Consider the following 18900-nt stretch of genomic DNA (forward strand, 5'->3'; position numbering starts at 1 on the left):
GTTAGACATCTATATAGTTTGTAAATGATCCCCCCAGTTGCTCCCTTCCTCCCCCACCCTCCACCTAGCCAATGTATTAATGCTAACTGCATTCCCTATGCTGTGCTACCCATTCCCGTGACCATCCATCAGCTACTAATATGTACTTCTTTAACCCTTCACCCCATTCTCCCAGGCCCCAAAATCCCTTCCCTTCTGTCTATCACCAGATTATCTACTATATTTGTGTGTCAGTTTTTAATTAATTTGTTCTTTTTATTCCTTAGATTCCGCATGTTAAGTGAAATCATAATGTTTATCTTTCCCTGTCTGACTTTAATACTTTCTAGGTCCATCAAAGCAATATCTTTTTCCATTCCCTTCCTTTTAGTCTGTGTGTGTCTTTTAATCTGAGGTAAGTCTTTTGTATTTTTTCTTCTTAAAGAAGTTTCTCCAGCATTTCCTGTAATACCAGCTTGGTGGTGATAAATTCCTTCAGCTTGTTTTTGTCTGGGAAGCTCTTTATCTGTCCTTCAACTCTAAATGATAGCTGGATAAAGTATCCTTGGTTATAGATCTTGGGTTTTCATCCTGTCGAATATTTTTTGCCAAGCCCTTCTGTACTGCATAGTTTCTTTTGAGAAATCAGCTACCAGTCTTATAGGTAAGTCTTATAAGTAATTATCTCTTTTTCTCTTGCTGCTTCTAATATTTTTTCTTTGTATTTAACCTTTAGCATTTTAATTATGACATGTCTTGGTGTGGGCCTCTTTGGGTCCCTGATTTTTGGAATTCTCTGAGCTTCCTGGGGTTTTATGTCCATTTCACTTCACCAGGTTAGGGAAGTTTTCCATTATTGTTTCTTCAAACAGCTGTTCATCATCTTGATTTTCTTCAGTTATGCTGATCAGACGAATATTTGGACCCTTAATGTCCCATATGCTTCTTAAATTATTTTTATAGTCTTGGCATCTTATCTCTTGCCATTCTGCTTATGTGTCCTTGGCTTTCTCCATCCTCTAGATAGGGCATTTGATCCTTTTCCTTATTCACTTTGTTTATTCCTTTGTTTATTCCATTTAACATGCTTCTCATCTCAGACTAGTTCCCTTTTATAATTTCCGTTTCCATTTTTATGTTTTTTATCTCGTTGAAGTTCTCACTGAATTTCTCTACACTTCCCAAAAGTTCATTGAGCATCTTTATAACCAGTGTTTTGAACTCTGCATCTGTTAGATTACTTGACTCCATTATATCTGGATCTCTGTTCTGTTCTTTCATATGGCTTCTGCTTCTTTGTCTTCCTATTTTGGCTGTCTTTCTGTGTCTGTTTCTATGTAATAAGTAAAGCTCCTAAGACTCCCAGTCTTATTAGTATGGATTTGTGAAGTAGGTGTCTGTCCAGTGGCACAGTCCTAAGAAGGCTTCAGCTGCATGCCAAACTTAGCACAAGCCTCTACCCCTCTGGGGCCACTTGTTAAGATTCAGCAAGCAATCCACAGATGCTGTGCTTATAGTTGCCTCAAAAGGCCATGCTAGAAACCGAGACCAGCAGGCTCCAGCGTGAGTCTAGGTGCTGCTCAGCGAGGAGCACCTGACTCGCTGAGGATACAGCTTGATGTGGCTTGAGTGGGGCCACAAGTTGGGAGAGGCATGGTTTCAGGGAATCCTCTGGGCAGAGCGACCTCTGTTTTTCAGTTTGATGAAGGCATGGCTATGGTTGCGCAGTGTTGGACGCACTGGTAGTGGGGAGGACCCAACAGGAAACAGTGGATACTGCTGGCACTTCTGTGCAGAGCGAGTCTCACCTCGGCCTTCATTCCGACAAGTCCCTAGAGCCCCCTGCGTGCACAGCTGAATCAGCACTGGTGCTCAGAGCAAGCAGGTCCATCACCGCGTAAATCTGCTTGTGGATGGGGCCCCTTTAAGAGGCTTCTGCTGCTGCTGCCACTGCTTCCGTCTCACTCAGTCACTCAAGACTGGGCAGCCCCGTGTCCTCACCCCGTTCTACCTTCTGCCATTGCAGGGTGATTTCTTGTATTTCTCCCTATTTGTATGTATTGTTCATCTAGATCCGAGGCGATTTTTCCTTGCTGCTGCTGCTGCTTGTTTCTGTCACAACTTTGATTTGGTCACCAGAGGGATGAACAGAGCCTCTATTATCTACGCCATGTTTTTCGGTTTCCTCAAGACTTAATGTTTTTTTTAGAGCAGTTTTAGGTTCACAGAAAAATTAAGATGAAGGTACAGTGATTTTCCAGGTACCACCTACCCCCACACATGCATCGCCTTCCCCATTAACAACATCCCCGCCCCCCCCAAAGTGGTACCTTTATTACAATTGATGAATCTACATTGACACATCAAAACCGCCTAAAGTCTGGTTTACATCATGGTTCACTCTTGGTGGTGTACATCACTGAGTTTAGACAAATATGTAGTTACATATATCCATCATTATAATACACAAAATAGTTTCACTGCACTAAAAATCCTCTATGCTCTGCCTGCGCCCTCCTCCCCTTGACGCTGGCAACTACTGATCTTTTTGCTGTCTCCATAGTTTTGCCTTTTCTAAATGTCATAGAGTTGGAATCTTACAATATGTAGCCTTTTCACATTGGCTTTTTTCAGTTAGCAATATGCGTTTAGGGTTCCTCTATGTCTTTTCATGGTTTGATAGCTTATTCTTTTTAGCACTTAATGTTATTCCACTGTCTGGATTATTCACCTATTGAAGGACATTTTGGTTGCTTCTAAGTTTTGGCAATTGTGAATAAAGCTGATATAAACATCAATGTGCAGGTTTTTGTCTGGACATAAGTTTTAAACTCCTTTGGGTAAAAACCAAGGAGCATGATTACTGGATCTTACGGTAAGAGCATGTTTAGTTTTGTAAGAAACCCCAAACTGTCTTCCAAAGTAGCTTTACCATTTTACATTCCCACCAGCAATGTTCTTGTTCCACGTCCCCGCCAGCCTTCGGAGTTGTCAGTGTTACACATTTTGGCTATTCAAATAGGTGTATAGTGGTATCTTGTTCTCATTTGAATTTCTCTTATGATATATGATGTGGAGCATCTTATCATATGCTTCTTTGCCATCTGTTTTTCTTTTTTGGTAAGATGTCTGTTAAGGTCTTTGACTCATTTGTTAGCTGGGTTGTTTGTTTTTTTATTGTTGAGTTTTAAGAGTTCTAGGTATATTTTGGATAACAGTCCTTTATCAGATGTGTATTTTTCAAATATTTTCTCCCAGTTTGTGTCTTGTCTTATTCTCTTGACATTGTCTTTCACAGAGCAGAAGTTTGTTTTTTTTTTTCAGAAGTTTTTAATTTTAATGATGTTGAGCTTATCAGTTATTTATTTTATGGATTTCATGTTGTATGTAAAAAGTCATCACCATACTCAAGGTAACTAGGTTTTCTCTTATGTTATCTTGTGGAAGTTCTATAATTTTGCATTTTACATGTAGGTCTATGATGCATTTTGAGTTAATTTTTACGAAGGGTGTAAGGTCTGTCTGAAATGTCCCCCGCCTCCCCCTCTGCCCCCCCCCCCGCTTCTTTCTCTCGTATGTGGATGGCCAATTGTTCCAGCATCACTGATCATCAAAGATCAGTTGACTGACTGTATTTATGTGGCTCTATTTCTGGGCTCTCTCCTCTGTTGCATTGATCTATTTGTTCTCCCATAGGTGGGAAGAGATGGCTAGAGCAGTTTGATGTTGGGTAGAGCTAACCTGACTTGGGTATTTCTCTTTTCCCAGGTCAATTAGGCACTGATTATATACCTCAGCAGGTTAGGGTTTGGTTAACTAGTTTCTCCTGAGGGTAGCCCCTTTTAGGAAGAACATAGTGCTCTGCATAATACTTAAAATGATTCCTTTTCACTTCTCGCTGGTGGGTGCGGGAGGAGATTTTTTTTCTGATGTTACCGTGAGACCTGATTGAGCTGGAGATAAATCTCACAATATTGTGGGGTTCCCCCATGACCGTGTCCCCCTGGACGGTTTAACTCTGAGTTGTCCACACAGAATTTTCAGCAGTTTGTCAATTGCAATCCGTGTTTTCTTACCCTGGCACTGGTGTCCAAGGAGGTTTCTGCTCTTGAGTCTCTGCACTGGTAAGCCATGACTCCCTGTATTTGCCTGTCTCCCTCTCCATTTAATCTTGGGGGCAGCGGTTACCCTACGTCTTCCCCTCCCTTACAGATCCTAGAAGAGTAGTTGATTTCTCAGTCTCTTCAGCTTTTTATTATTGTTAGGACTGGGTGGTGACTTACAAACTCCATACCTGCGGAACCAGAAACTGGAAGTTCCACCCAAGAATCAGTGATAGCCTTTTTCTTATCATATGACTTGGTGAATTGTTATGCCCTTTTCTATATTTGGGTTATCTTCCAACATTTATCCTGTTCACATTCAACGTCATGAAATATATCTGAGAATTCTTGTAATGTGATTTTTTTTTTTTTTTGCCAGCAACATTCATCTGAGATAACGTCATCCTTTTCATCACACTTACTATCTTCATTTATGTTGATATGTTCACCATTATCCTCTGATTGCATATCCAGAGTCTCTAAAACAACAATGGCATCAAAATTCCCACAGTCAGCTATTTCTTCTATAACTACATTTATATTTGGTTAGAATTTCACTCTAGCATTATCACATTTTGTTTCTTTGATGTGCTTTCATCTTTGTTGGCTAATTCCGTCTTTTGATTATAAATTTTTTGTAAACTTCATGTGGATTTATCACTGTAAGACAAAGAGGCAGCATAGTTACATCTTTACTGTCTTTGCGTGAACTGAATAACAGATGCACAGTGATCAATCACTGACACACTTTGAAAGAAGTGATGTAACTGGTCATTGATCATGATATGCATCTGTTATTTGCAGTGATTTCTGGACCAAAGAGCTAGCAATAAAGTCTGTACTTTATAACAGTTACTCATGTTTAATATACCATAGTAACTAAAATTAAAACTGTACTTGGGAGAGTGACAATTTAACTTAATTGTAACAAATTTATGCATATTGGAACCATGCAAAGTAAGGACTGCCTGTAACTTTTGATTTCTTTTTCTAGTTTTATCTCACTGTCTAGGGCCTCCAGTACAGTGTTGAATGAAGGTGTTGATTGCAGCATCTTTGTCTTGTTTCTGGTCTCAAGGGAAGATCTTTTAATCTTTCATCATTAAGTATTGATGCTTGCTGTAGACATTTTATGTATCAGTTTATGGTGTTCTGTTCTTAGTTTGCTAAGAATTTTTATCATGCATTGATGCTGGATTTTATCAATTGTTTTATCTTTTGAAGCAGTTATATGATTTTTAACTTTTAATTTGTGGCAAATAGTATCAATTGATTTTTCTAATGCTAAGCCAAGTCTTTGCATTCTTACGATAAAACCCACTTAGTCCTGATGTTTTGTCTTTTTTTACATATTGTTAGATTCCATTTGTTCATGAGTGAAATTGGACTATAATTTTCCTTTTCATACTTTTCCTTCTGGAATTTTGATATCAAGGCTTTATAAAATGAGTTGAGAATATTCTCTTTCCTCTTCTTAAAGAATTTCTCTAACATCGGAATTACTTCTTTTCTCCACTTTAAGAAGTTCTTTTTGGTGAAGCCATCTGGAAGCTGGAATTCTCTTGTGTGAATGTTTAAATTATTTATTTTCTTTAATGGCAGTATGACTAATGAGTATTTCTCTTTTTCTCATGTAAATTTTAGTAAAGTAACTTTTTTTTCCCTAGGAATTTATTCATTTTGTCTGAATTCAAATTTATTGGCAAATTGCTCATAATAACTTTGTCTTTTCCTTTTATTATATTCACCTTCTGTAATTTCTTTCTCAATCTTAATATTGATTATTTATGCCTCATTTTTCTTTTCCTTGAACAGTGTCACCAGAGATTTGCCAATTTTATTAATCTCTTTAGGGAAATAACTTTTGACTTTGTTGATCTTCTCCATTATATGTTTTCTTTTGATTCATTTATGATTTTATCTTTTATTTCCTTCTTTCTATTTTATTTGGGATTACTCAGCTATTCAGGTATTCTTTTCCTAACTTCTTGAAGAAGGAATCCTTAAATTATTGATTTTGAGACTTTACTCTTTTGAATATAAATATTTAAGGATATATGTTTCTCTCTAAATGGACAGCATTCCATTGACAACATTCCATAAGTCTTGTTAAGTATGGTTTACTTGTTAAATTGAAGAAATTTTCCATTGTGATTTCTCCTTGGAACAATGAGTTATTTAAAAGTGTGTTATTAAATTTATTTTTTAGTTATAGTTGACATATTTTTGTTTCAGGTGTACAACATAGTGATTAGACATTGATATACCTTTACAAAATGATCACCCGATAAGTCTAACCATTTGACACCATTCCCTATGTCGTACTTTACATCCTTGTGACTGTTTAGTAACTGGCAATTTGTACCTCTTAATCCCTTTTACTTTTTTTACTCATTCCATCTGGCAACCACCAGTTTATTCTCTGTATCTATGAGTTTCTGTTTTGTTATTTTGTGCTATTAGATTCCACATATAAGTGAAATAATATGCTATTTGTCTTTTTCTGACTGACTTATTTCACTTAGCACAGTACTCTCTAGGATCATCCATGTCATCACAAATGGCAAGATCTCCTTTTTTATGGCTGAATAATATTTCATCGTATATATGTACCACATCTCTTATCCATCTGTCTATCGATGGACACTTAGGTCACTTCCATATCTTGACTATTGTAGATAATGCTGCAGTAAACAAAGGAGTGCATATTAGAAGTGTGTTTATTTTTTATTGAAATATGTGTACATATAGACCTGTGCATAGTCATTAGTGTGAAGCTTACTACTCTTTGTTAACCACTCCCCAGATGAAGAACTAGACCATTTGAGCACTCCAGAAGCCTTCCTTTGCCCATTCCTGTCACTGTCCCCTCCCCAATTAAAAAAGTTAATTATTAGTTTCACTCTCTTCGGTCTGGCTTCTTTCAATCAATATTATACTTGTGATTTTTATGTATTGTGTAATGTAACTAAATTTCATTTATTCCCATTGCTCAGAAGTATTCCGTTATATGAATTACCACAATCTACTTATTTGTTTTGTTGATGGACACTTGGTTTGTTTCTAGTTTTTGACAATTAATGAAAAGTGTTTCTTCAAGCATTGCCTGAGATGAAAATTTGTATATATTTTTGTTGGATATATACCTAGGAGAGGAATTATTGGGTCATGTCTTTACCATCAGTTGATATGGCCAAATAGGTCTTTAAAGTCTTTTTTTCTAGTTTGCATTCCCACCAGCAGCATATGGGAGTTCCAGTTGTTCCATATCTTTGCCAACTCTTGATATTTTTAGTCTTTTTAATTTTAGCCATCTAGTTATTTGTTAATCTTTGTGTAAATGGTGAAGAGAACTTGTATTACCTATTTTCCTTTGTGTAGGCATCTGCCCATCCTGGCTGCTGCTTAGCCTCTTGGTTTATTTAATGCTACTCTTCTGACTAGCCTTTTAGATTGAATTTTAAATTTCCGACCTGTTCCTGGTGTATTGTTATTGACATCTGGATGGATATTCATTTGAGGCATATTTATTAGCCCCTACTGTATTCTACACTGCCACTGTAGAAACAGAACAACACTGGGCAATTTATACTATGAGTCCGACAATACATTAGATATAGGTCCTCAGTAATCAAGGGAAATGGTTTCCAAAATTTTACAAATGGCCTCCCCATACTAATACACTATGAATATTGAAAGCATGTACACAATTGGAAAAAAAGGTAAGTTAAAATATTTTAAAGTATTTTGCTAATTGTTATGGCTTCATATTATCATGCCATGTCCTAATTCTTAATGATGAGAAGGAATATAATGCATCATTTCTATTCACATTTCATTAGCCAGAGCAAGTCACATGGCCAGCCTGATGTCATTGGGATGGGAAAATATAATATTTAGTTAAAGAGAGGCAGGGGAGGAGGGGCGGTGGAGCGCGCGCACACACACACACACACACACACACACACTGACAACCTTATTGAGATATAATTTACATTCCATACAATTTACCATTTTAAAATGTACAGTTCAGTGGTATTTAGTATATTCACAGTTATATAACCGCCACCAAAATCAATTTTTAAAAACATTTTATCACCCCCAAAAGAGTTACTCCCTATTTCCCCATCAATGTCCCTAGCACTGGGCAACCATCAGTTAGTTTACTGTCTGTATCTATGGATTTGCCTTTTCAAGACATTTCATATAAGTGGAATCATGCAGTTTGTAAATGGCTTCTTTTATCTAGCATATACTGTTTTTAGGGTTCATCCGAGTTAAGTGTGTATCAGAACCTCAGTCAATGCTTTTTTATTGCTAAATAATAGCCCATTAATGGGATATACCTATAGATATACCACATTTTTATTTATCCACTCATCAGTTGAGGACATTTGGGTGGTTTTTACTTTGGGCTATTATAGATAATGCTTCTATAAGCATTCATGTACAGGTTTTTAAGTGGACATTATAATTTCAGTTCTCTCGATACTGCAATTAGGAATGGAATTGCTTGGGCCATAACTCTGTTTAACATTTTTGGGAACTGCTAAACTGTTTTCCAAAGTGGCTACATCATTTTCTAGTTTCACCAGCAATGTGTGAGGGTTCCAGTTTCTCTATATCTTCACTAACACTTGGTATTATTGATATTATCTGCCTTTTTTTTTTTAACTTTAGCTATCCTGGTGGGGTGGCAGGGAATGTTTTGAACCATAAATACAGTCTACCATATTCAGCATATTCTACTCTATACCTGCATCAGAATATATTGAAAACATTTTTAAAGGATCAAATATTTCTCTCACTAGTGTTAGAGAGGATTGAGACTGTGACTTACTCATTTGTTTGAATTTAGGGCCAAGGAATGAATGATTGAATGAATATATTAAAGTAACTATATGATAAGTGCTATAAGAGAAAGAAAGCACTTTGTGAGGATTTGCCAGAAGGAACAATAATTTAAAAACTGGAGCTAAGTTATTTTAAAAAGAGTTTGAATGTAAATTTGATTCATGGATAGTGGAATTTATATTACCTAAATCTCATATCAGTAATGCTATTGAGTTTAAAGAAGTTACCTACTTATGACTGGTTTAATCTTAACAGTACATATATCCTTAATTAAACATTTAGAAGTTTGTAATGTCTTATTTTAAAATAATATATTTGACATCTTCAAAGAATATCATAATCTGTTTCTAAGCATCTGAGAAAAATCTTCCTTTAAATGAATTTAGAGCAGAAAGACTTGGTCACATTTTCTAACATGAGTTCTAGAAACTACTGAGTTCTATATAGGTAGATAAAGTAGTAGCGTCTTAAGCCTTTTACTAAAATAAAGCAGGTAATGTCCTTCTGTGTAACAGTGGGGGGAATTAAGGGATGAGTAGAACAAAAGAGGTAATAAAAAGAAAAAGAAATACTGTTTATGATTCTTGTAGAATCAAAAATCCAATAACAGTAATATTTTAAATAACTTTAATTCCAGAGAGAATTGTAAAATCAGGTGTTAGAGCAGGTAACTGAAAAACTGCCATTTATAAACTAAAGAATCTGATGACTTTATATAAAATCAAAAACAAAACCCCCTAAAATTTGATGACATTAACATTAATTAATAAATGCTAGGAAACAGTGTTTCCTTGTCAGTGCTGCATTCCAAATTTGATGGGTTTCTATCTTCAGCCTGTTTCATTATGCCCCTAGATGGAAAAGAAAAATGTTTTATGTATATGGAGTAAGAATGGTTCTCATCTCAGCTTTGCCAGAGAATATCTCATGCTCATAAGATGCAGTGGTCGAAGTTAATACATTACCGTATGCATCTGATTGGCAAGGGAAGGATAACCAACAGAGAAGATATGGTATTATTAAGATAGCTGATCCACCTAGCAAGAAGAGCTTGGGGAAAAGCATGGAATAAACTGTGTATGGTGTTTGAGAAGTAAACCTCAAACACACACACACACACACACCCCACTCCCACACCACCCTGCGCCATATCGTATACACAGTATGTAGCCTTCTTTCACTTAAGGTTCCTCCGTGTCTTTTCATGACGTGTGTGTGTTTGTGTTTGTATATCTCACACATATTGTAGTAGTGCCTTAATGAAAACACTCTGCTTCCAGCAAAAAAGGAAAAAAAAGACCTGCTTGTTTTTCCACATGACTGCAGAACAATTATAGCTTCTACTAGGAGCCCTTCTCCTATTCCTGGGAAAATAGCTGGGTTGTCTGGCATTTGCATAATCGTCTTTAGGGCTATTGTGGGCGGGTTTGGGCTGCTGACACAGAGCTACAGACTGGCCACCTGTCCAGAACAAATGAACTCGGCCTTTGTGCAACATTAATCTGTTTCTCCACAGTGTTATTTCTGAATAATGAATGATTTGATTAAATATTATGAAACTATTATTTAGGAAATGATGTATTGAACTTAAATCTTCCATTTTGGGGAGAGAGAAACCTCCTGCCTCTTCCACTAGCACAACCAAATATTTCCATGCCCCCTCTGGCATAGTTTTGTTACTGCTTTTGTGAAATTATCCTTATGAATATTAATTAGGAATGTGAGAATTTAAAAAGAAACTTCAAAATGATTTGTATTCATCCTTCTATAAATTATAAATTAAGTGTTGTCTAATGTTATCTACAAGTCTGTTTCACTTATATAGAATAATTAATTAAATATTTAAAGTCAGCAAAGGAGAAGAAATACCTAAGGTCTTGAAATACTAACCAGTCCTACTTCATTTATTATCCTGGATAATTAACCTTATGACTGATTTAGGAAGTTTTTGTTCTAATGCACACACTGCTATGTTAGCTAATTTTATTAATCATCTACATTCAATCTGTGATAGAAAATTTCTTAGTTTTTTTAAAACTTACATATGACATAGTGTTGATGATATTTCTTGTACATAATGAGAGAGTTAAATTTTTGTGTTAGAATTAACTTGTAATTTATAGACCCTGTAATCATATAAAAAGTCACAATATCAAATAAGTGATCAGTGAATTAGTAAGCATTTTAAAAAATTACTTGTCAAAGTTGTTGGAAAAATTTACATGGTTATAATAGTAATCACTTCTCTTAGTTCTCATTACATGTTTATTGAATAAATGAAAGATTGACTACTGCGAAGAGACATTGAGTACTTATAGAACAAACATCAGATACTTTATATGTTATTTCCTTTGATTGTTGAAACTATCTTTTGAGATAGATGGTAATATTCTTTTTTAATTGACTTTAATTTTTAGCAGTTTTAGGTTCACAGTAATTTTGAGCAGAAAGTACAGTGGCCCCACACATGCATAACCCATCCTTTCTCCTTACCCCCACTATCAACATCTCACCAGAGTGATACATTTGTTAAAGCCCATGAACCTACATCTACACATCATTATCACCCGAAGTCCACAGTTTACATCGGTGTTGCACCTTTTGTGGGTTTTGGCAACTGTATCATTACATGTATCCAGCATTATAGTATCATCAAAAATAGTTTGTGTCTTCAAAATCTTCTGTGCTCCCCCTGTTTGTCCCTTTCCTCCCCACCTAACCCCTGATCTTTTTACCGTCTATCATCTCACCTTTTCCAGAATGTTATATAGTTGGAATCACATAGTATGTAGCCTTTCAGATCAACTTCTTTCACACAATAAAATTCATTTACGGTTCCTTCATGTCTTTTCATGATTTGATAGCTCATTTATTTTTAGTGCTGAATAATATTCCATTGTCTGGAATGTGCTACAGTTTATTCATTCACCTACTGAAGTATTTTACAGATCATGAGACTAAAGGTGAGACCAGGTCATTTGCCCAAGTTCACGTACATATTACATGTCAAGTCTGAGACCAAAGTCCCTGATCTAATTAGATCCAGAGTAGGTTGTTCATACTATTGGGGGTGTACAAGATGGTTATGTACACATCAAGGAGTTTTTAACAGCACTCTCACTGTTTGCCTTTGTGAGTTGCACTGTACAGCAGTTTTCATCTGATTAACTGGGTTTACAGATGATATCCTCTAATGTAAAGTAAACTATTTCAAGATAATAAGGGTCAAGCACAAGAAATTATTATTCCCTTGTTGATTTGATACATTCCAGTTTCTGCTTTGAAAAAGGAACTGCTTTTACAGCTGTCCTTGAGATCAAGTGGGCAGTTCAATCATGCTAACACTTTTCTTATTGTTTAAAAACAACAGCAATTAGCTTATTTTTCCCCCAATGAAAACCTTCATATCAGAGAAGCTCACAAATAGGTATCAACTAATCCAAACCTTGAAATATAACTAACAAAAAATTGAAAAAAGTTATAATTTTTATGATGTTTAGTGACTTTTTAATGTTCTAAATAAGCCAAAATTATATACATTTTGCTCTAAAAATTGATAAGCCATAATTTGTTTTCCAGTTGATAATATTTTAACATTAGAAAATAAATTCCCCCCCAATTCAGCTTTTGCCAACAAATAATATTAATCTTATTGGAAGATGACTATAACAGTGAAAAAAAAATATTGCTTTTCTTATTTGGAAAGAAAAATTTACAAAACGTGGAAGAAAAAAACATTCATAAAAGTGTAAACATTGTTTCTTGGTTAAACAATTTACTACAGAATGGAAAATGAAATAAACTATTGAACTAATAGAGGTAAGCTAATAAGTCCCTTTTAGTCGGTAGGATTTTCTCTTTAAAGCTTGTGTATAAATTGCTTTGGGAATAAATGGAGGAACTCTATAGGAGAAAACAAGACTGTTTGGAAGGGGAAAGTCATTGAAGTGAGCTTGAAAATGATTAAATAACTGACACTTAATATTTGACATTGGGTAGATTTGGCCTTGTGACTTCTGAGAGGTGGATATCTTTTATTAAACAAACTTCCAAGTTATGCACTCATGTTGGCAACAGCATTATATAAACTGGACATTTAACATTTTCTCTCTGTTTAAGTCCAACAGGATTTATGCACATACTTTTTTTTATGAAATTGTCATAACAACATTCATTGGAGAACTAAGCATATTTCAGGCAGGTGACTTTTATGTCTCTTATGTATATTAAAGGCAACACTATGCATTTTGTGGAAGTGTATTAAAATGATACATCCCAGTTATTATTAGAGCTATAACTTTCCAAGGAAACATCTTTTTAAATGTGTTTATATGATTCTCTAGTAAGCACTATGATAGTAATGGTGCTTTTACTCTGAATTGAGTAAAATGAAAGACATTGGAGAGTCTTTCTTAAAGAGAATAACTTCATAGAAAACTACCTTGAGAGTAGATATCTCCTGGGAACTAAAGAAGAATTCACTATATTAGTGTTAGCATAAGTTTCAAAGAACAAGTTGGATGCTTACAAATAAAAATTTACTCCACCAACTCATCTCCCACATTTTCAGTCCTTCTATTTTACATCACCAATTTTTTCACCTGAGTTATGCCAAGCCCTGTAATGCCCTTCTTCATTTCTCAGTTGGTCAAGTTCCTATTTGTTCTTTCAGATCCAATTCCAATGCAGTAAAGTCTACATAGGTTTTCCTGATGTATCTCACTTTAGGAGAGATAGTGGCTTTTCCTCTTCTCTTATACTTCTATTAAACCTAATATTCTTTGTATTATAATCCAACAGCCCTTTCTGTCATTAATTAGCCTACCGGTATATCCATCCCTATGGGGAGAAGCCATCATCCATCCAGTTATACAAGGCCAAAATTCAAAGGGTCATTTTTGTTGTCTCCTTTCTTATATTTTCCATAGCTAGACCGTTACCGATCATGTCAGTTTTCCCTGCTACATATCTTTGTAATCAATCTGATTCTCTCAATCTCCAGTGCCTCTAACACAGTTCAAGGTATCGTCATCCCTACCAGAATACTGCAATGATCTTCTTTGGATATGAAGAGTCTCTTGTAGTTGGCATATAATTGAATCTTTTTTTTAATATCTGTTGTGCCAGTCTCTGTCTTTCAATTGAAGAGTTTAATCCACTTACATTTAAAGTAATTATTGATAAGGAAGTATTTACTTATGTGATTTTGCATTAGTGTCTCTTGTGTTTAGTTATTTGTAGTGAAACATTTTAATCTTATTTCTTTTTGTGTATATTGTATAGCTTTTTTCTTTGTGGTTACATTTAACATTCTACAGTTATGACACTCTAATTTGAATTTATATCAGCTTAACTTCAGAAATATACAAAAACTCTATAGTTTCATTCCCACCCTTTTTATTGATGCCATGAAATTACATCTTTGTACATTGTGTCCAAAAACATAACAAAAAAATGACTTTTTAATGCATGAATCTCTTAAATGTAAAGAAAATGTGGAGTTGTGTACCAAAGTTACAGTAATACTAGCTTTTAGATTAACAACTTTTTAAAAAGTATTGGTCTCTTAAAACAAAAAGCGGAGTTACAGACCACTGTTATGATAATATTAGGTTTTATAATTGCCTATATATTTACCTTTAATGAGATTTTTATTTCTTCACACAACTTCATGTTATTATCTAGCATCTTTTCTTTTCAACCTGCAGGACTCCCTTGAGCATTTCTTGCAGAGCAGGCCTAGGGGTCACAAACTCCCTCAGCTTTTGTTCATCTGGAAATGTCTTAATCTCTCGCTCCCTTTGGAAAGACAGTTTTGCTGTATATTCTTGGTTGACATTTTTTTCTTTTAATGCTTTGAATATCCAGATCCTGTCTTCTGCCCTCCCAAGTTTCTGTTGAGAAGTCTGCTTATACTCTTACTGGTGAGCCTTTATATGTGGCAATATGCTTCTTTCTTGATGCTTTCAAGATTTTGTCTTTAGCTTTTGAGAGTTTGATTATAATGTGTCTTACTGTGGATCTCCGAGTTCATCCTGCTTAGAATTTATGGAGCTTCTTGGCTGTTTATATTCTTGTCTTTTGTCAAATTCAGGATGTTTTCAACCCTTATTTCTTCATATAATCTCTCTCTTCCTTCCTTTTTCTCTTCTTCTTCTAGTATTCCCACAAGGTGTATGTTGGTCAATTCGATGATGTCCCAAATGTTCCTTAGGCTCTGTTCACTTTTCTTCAGTGGGGAATAGGGATGCAGCAATGGCTCTCCACCTCTAAATCTGTACTTCTGTGTCTCTACCTCCTTTATCAGAAACAGCAATCAGTGATCAGAGCACAGATCCCTGATATTTGGAGGACAGGGCCCTTATTGCCTACCCTACATGCAGTCTGCTCTAGAAACAAGTACATGGCTGCCAACCACTGAGCTAGGAGGCAAGGGGTAATTCTGACTGAGCTAAGTGCAGAAATTGTCCAAAAATTAACTTCATTTAATGTGTAAGCATTCCCATAGAAATTGTAAGCCTTCAAGAGAATTCAGAGTTCCAACATAGTTATATGAAACATTCTGCCGTTGAGAATATTGTCTGGGTTAGGAGTTAGATTCCTGGTCCTTCCTACTCCATCATCTTTCCAGAATCTTTTCCTGCAGTAGTCTTCTAAGCAGAAATATAACTCAGAAACAGCCAGGTAGAAGAGTACATAGGGCAATGAAAAATACTTCCAAACTTTTCATGATAAAAAGTTATAGTATATAAATAACATGGTTTCCTATAATTTTGTAGAGCCATCTGTATGTTGGGGGGAAAAAATGGATACAGAATAACTTGTATGAGAGCCATGGAGCACACCCCTGCTCAGTTTTCTGTTGTAAATGGGGAAAAGGTTAAGCCATCAGTCCACTTCCCAATGACTACTGAACAGTGGCTTTCTTTGTGTTGCTTCACTGGTTAGAGCAATGTAACAAGTGTTACTGAGAGATAAAACAAAGCAAGTCTTATATCAGACACTAATGGCTTTTTAGAAAGTTGAAATGTTCCAAAGAATATATTGATAGTACATTTTGATGGAAACCACAATTTACTGCTCCAGAGTAAATTGTTTTTGGAAATCAAATTAACATTATACATCAGTGATGCTCATTTAATAAAACATATATTATATGTCTAGTGTACCCATTTTAGAGAGTAATGTGGGCTGGAGGAGTGATTAAAAAAAAAAAAACTATTTAAACATCGCCAGTCATAACTTTATTTTCTGTAGCCACTTAATTGGGGTAGATTTTTTCCTATATAAATAAATTTTTTATTTATAAGATGTAGCTTTAAACATAACATAAAAAAGAAAAATGTTAATTTAAGTATAGAATGCTTTCAGAGGCATGAAATGTTATTTAGGACCTTTCCTATAATGGCCACGCAGTATTTCTTGAGCATCCATGCAGATGAGATCTTAAACAGCTGCATGGAGCACACAGGAGTCATGATTGCTGTCTCTGTGAACTAACTTGAATAAAGTCTTTCATCTAAAGATGCACTGTTTGTCTATTTCATGAATCCCTCATCTCATCTCTAAAGGGCTCGTTCAGTTTAATACACTTCAACTTTGTGGTTTAGAGCTCCAGAAATTGCTATTGTGACTTATAGTGCAGAAAAAAGATAACAAGTTAAGTAATTTAAGATTTAAAAAAAAAAATTAGATAAAATGCATGCCATGATGGTAAGTTTTTTCCAAAGATTTAGAATAACTAGGGATTCTGATTCAAATTTAACTAGTTATGTGATCTTAAGGAAATTATGTATCCTCTTAGTGTCCAGTTTTTCCGTAGTTATAACAAGGCCTAACAGAAGAAGAATAAATGTTTTGAAATGTTTAAGTTCATTTGTTTTATATAAATTTAGAGTACTGTCATTCTGCCTTTTTAGGTCTACTCATAATCTGAGTCTTCTCCTATCATATCCCATATTCTGTATGAAGTGCTCTGCAACCACTTTAGCAGTGATTAAACTGAAAAAGTCACTATCATGTCATTTAGATGTAATTTGTTAAGAAAACATCAGATGGTCTTTTCCTCAACTGTGTGCTTATTACATATTGCCACTTACTTAGTTGTAACCCAGGTGTTGCCTCTTATTTTATGTTGCATACTTCTTATTCCTGTCTACATATTATGAGTTCTTTGAATTCAGGGATCTTGATTCATTTGAACCTTCACAAAAATTAATGTGTAGTACCTTCTAAGTATGGAGTAAACTTTTTTTTCCCCATTGCTTTGGAGTATACACACTTGTTCTCTTTAAGTATTGGAGATGGTCAAATTTGACTACAATTTTACTGAGGAACTTACTAAAATTACCTGGTCATAATCTTAGAAATCTGGTACAGTTTTTTTCCCCTTTGAACGTATGAAAATTAGGAACCAGAGAAATTTTGATCCAAACATTTCTAACTGAGAACAGCAAAAACACAAAAGGAGTTTGGCTATTATACATTAGAAATAAAATAATGTAGGTGACATTTATTCATGTAATCAGTGAATATTACTGGCATCAACTAAATGCTAGGCTCTTTGCTGCGATAGCCTGGAGACATAGTGATTTAAAAAAATTGACAAGTTCCTATCTGATGGAGTTAATAGTTAGTAAACAGATTAATATATTTAAACCAAGCAGCAACAATATAATAAAGATTATGAATAATTAGGATGGCTGGAGAGAGTAACTGGGTGGAAGGTGAGCTGCTTTGTATATAGCAGTTAGAAAAAGGCCTCTTAGACAAAAAAGTAAGATTGGAAGGATAAGGAGGTACCTAGATTGTGGTCTCTAAATATGGTTTCTCTCTGAAAGGACTTAGTATTCCTTGGAAAACTAGCTTACTGCAGATCTGGAATAGGAACTGTAAAAGAAAACAAAGAAACTAAGTCTATTGGGGTCATGATATGGGAGCCAACTTGGAGGGGCTCCCAACTGGCCACTATTAGCACATCAAAAGAATACTGACTGCAATAAATTGAAACACATCTTTTCTTTAAAATATACGAGTTCATAATGTTACTTTAAAAATTCATTGTTTACCTTTGGACCAAAATTGAACCATCAAATATTTATCTTGCCTTTCCTCTAAGAACTGTACCTCAGGATAATAGAATAGTTCAGGGGGGTTAGTTCTTTAAAAAAGAATTCCAGCTAATAAGTGAAGAAAAAATGATAAACTATTCTGTTTTAATGAAATGAAATGAAAAAATACCTAGGCAATGAAACTTTTCACATTTTCCTGTATACACTTTTGAATATTTTGTTAGAAAATTTAAAAATCGGTTTAAAAGAGGGGCGATGAGAATTCAGCAGGTAGGAATGAGAGTGTGGGAAGATATTTTATGCAAATAAGAGCAGTTTGAACAAGGTACAAAAGTGAAAAGTACTGTACATATTCATCAAAGACTTAGTAATTGGGTTCCCCAAGGTATAAGGTTTGTAAGTGGAAATACTGTGGATATGCTGTTATATGTGAGTTCTCAGAATTCACAGTACCTAGAAATAGTGAAACCAAACTGTCGTCAAGTTTAAGAGGAACTTGAGATTCAAAGGAGCTTCTCTACATTTCCTGCTGCCCTTTGGCCTCATTGCAGTAATAGTAAACAGAAGCATTCAACAATGGATTTAATTAAGCCAAATTGATTTGGCAGCAGACCTTAGTAGAAAGGTACCATAATACCATAGCATTAATTTTACTTGGGCAGCCTCTGCTTAAAGTGTGCAGTCTATTAATTATTGTGATTGTTCTTCATCTCAGCATTTTATTTATTCTTTTTAAAGTTGTATGTATAGAAATGAGTATCTCAAAGTTAATGATTTCTAATTTATCACATTAGGCCCTGTTATAGTGTTAGAGGACTACAGATGTTTCTATGAAAAGTAATATGTTCTGTAGAGTGAGTAGTTTAACCCCACTTGCCCGTAAAATAGTCTTC

The 18900-nt window shown here is 35.1% G+C and overlaps 1 protein-coding gene across 2 annotated transcripts in view; it reads left to right on the plus strand.

Moving 5' to 3' along the window:
* The window catches only part of FCHSD2 (FCH and double SH3 domains 2), a 241716-nt gene that overhangs the window by 108739 nt on the left and 114077 nt on the right, over nt 1–18900 (plus strand). The gene's annotated exons all lie outside the window — the stretch shown is intronic.

The sequence above is a fragment of the Pteropus vampyrus genome, unplaced genomic scaffold, assembly GCF_000151845.1.
Source record: "Pteropus vampyrus isolate Shadow unplaced genomic scaffold, Pvam_2.0 Scaffold311, whole genome shotgun sequence".
NCBI lineage: Eukaryota > Metazoa > Chordata > Mammalia > Chiroptera > Pteropodidae > Pteropus > Pteropus vampyrus.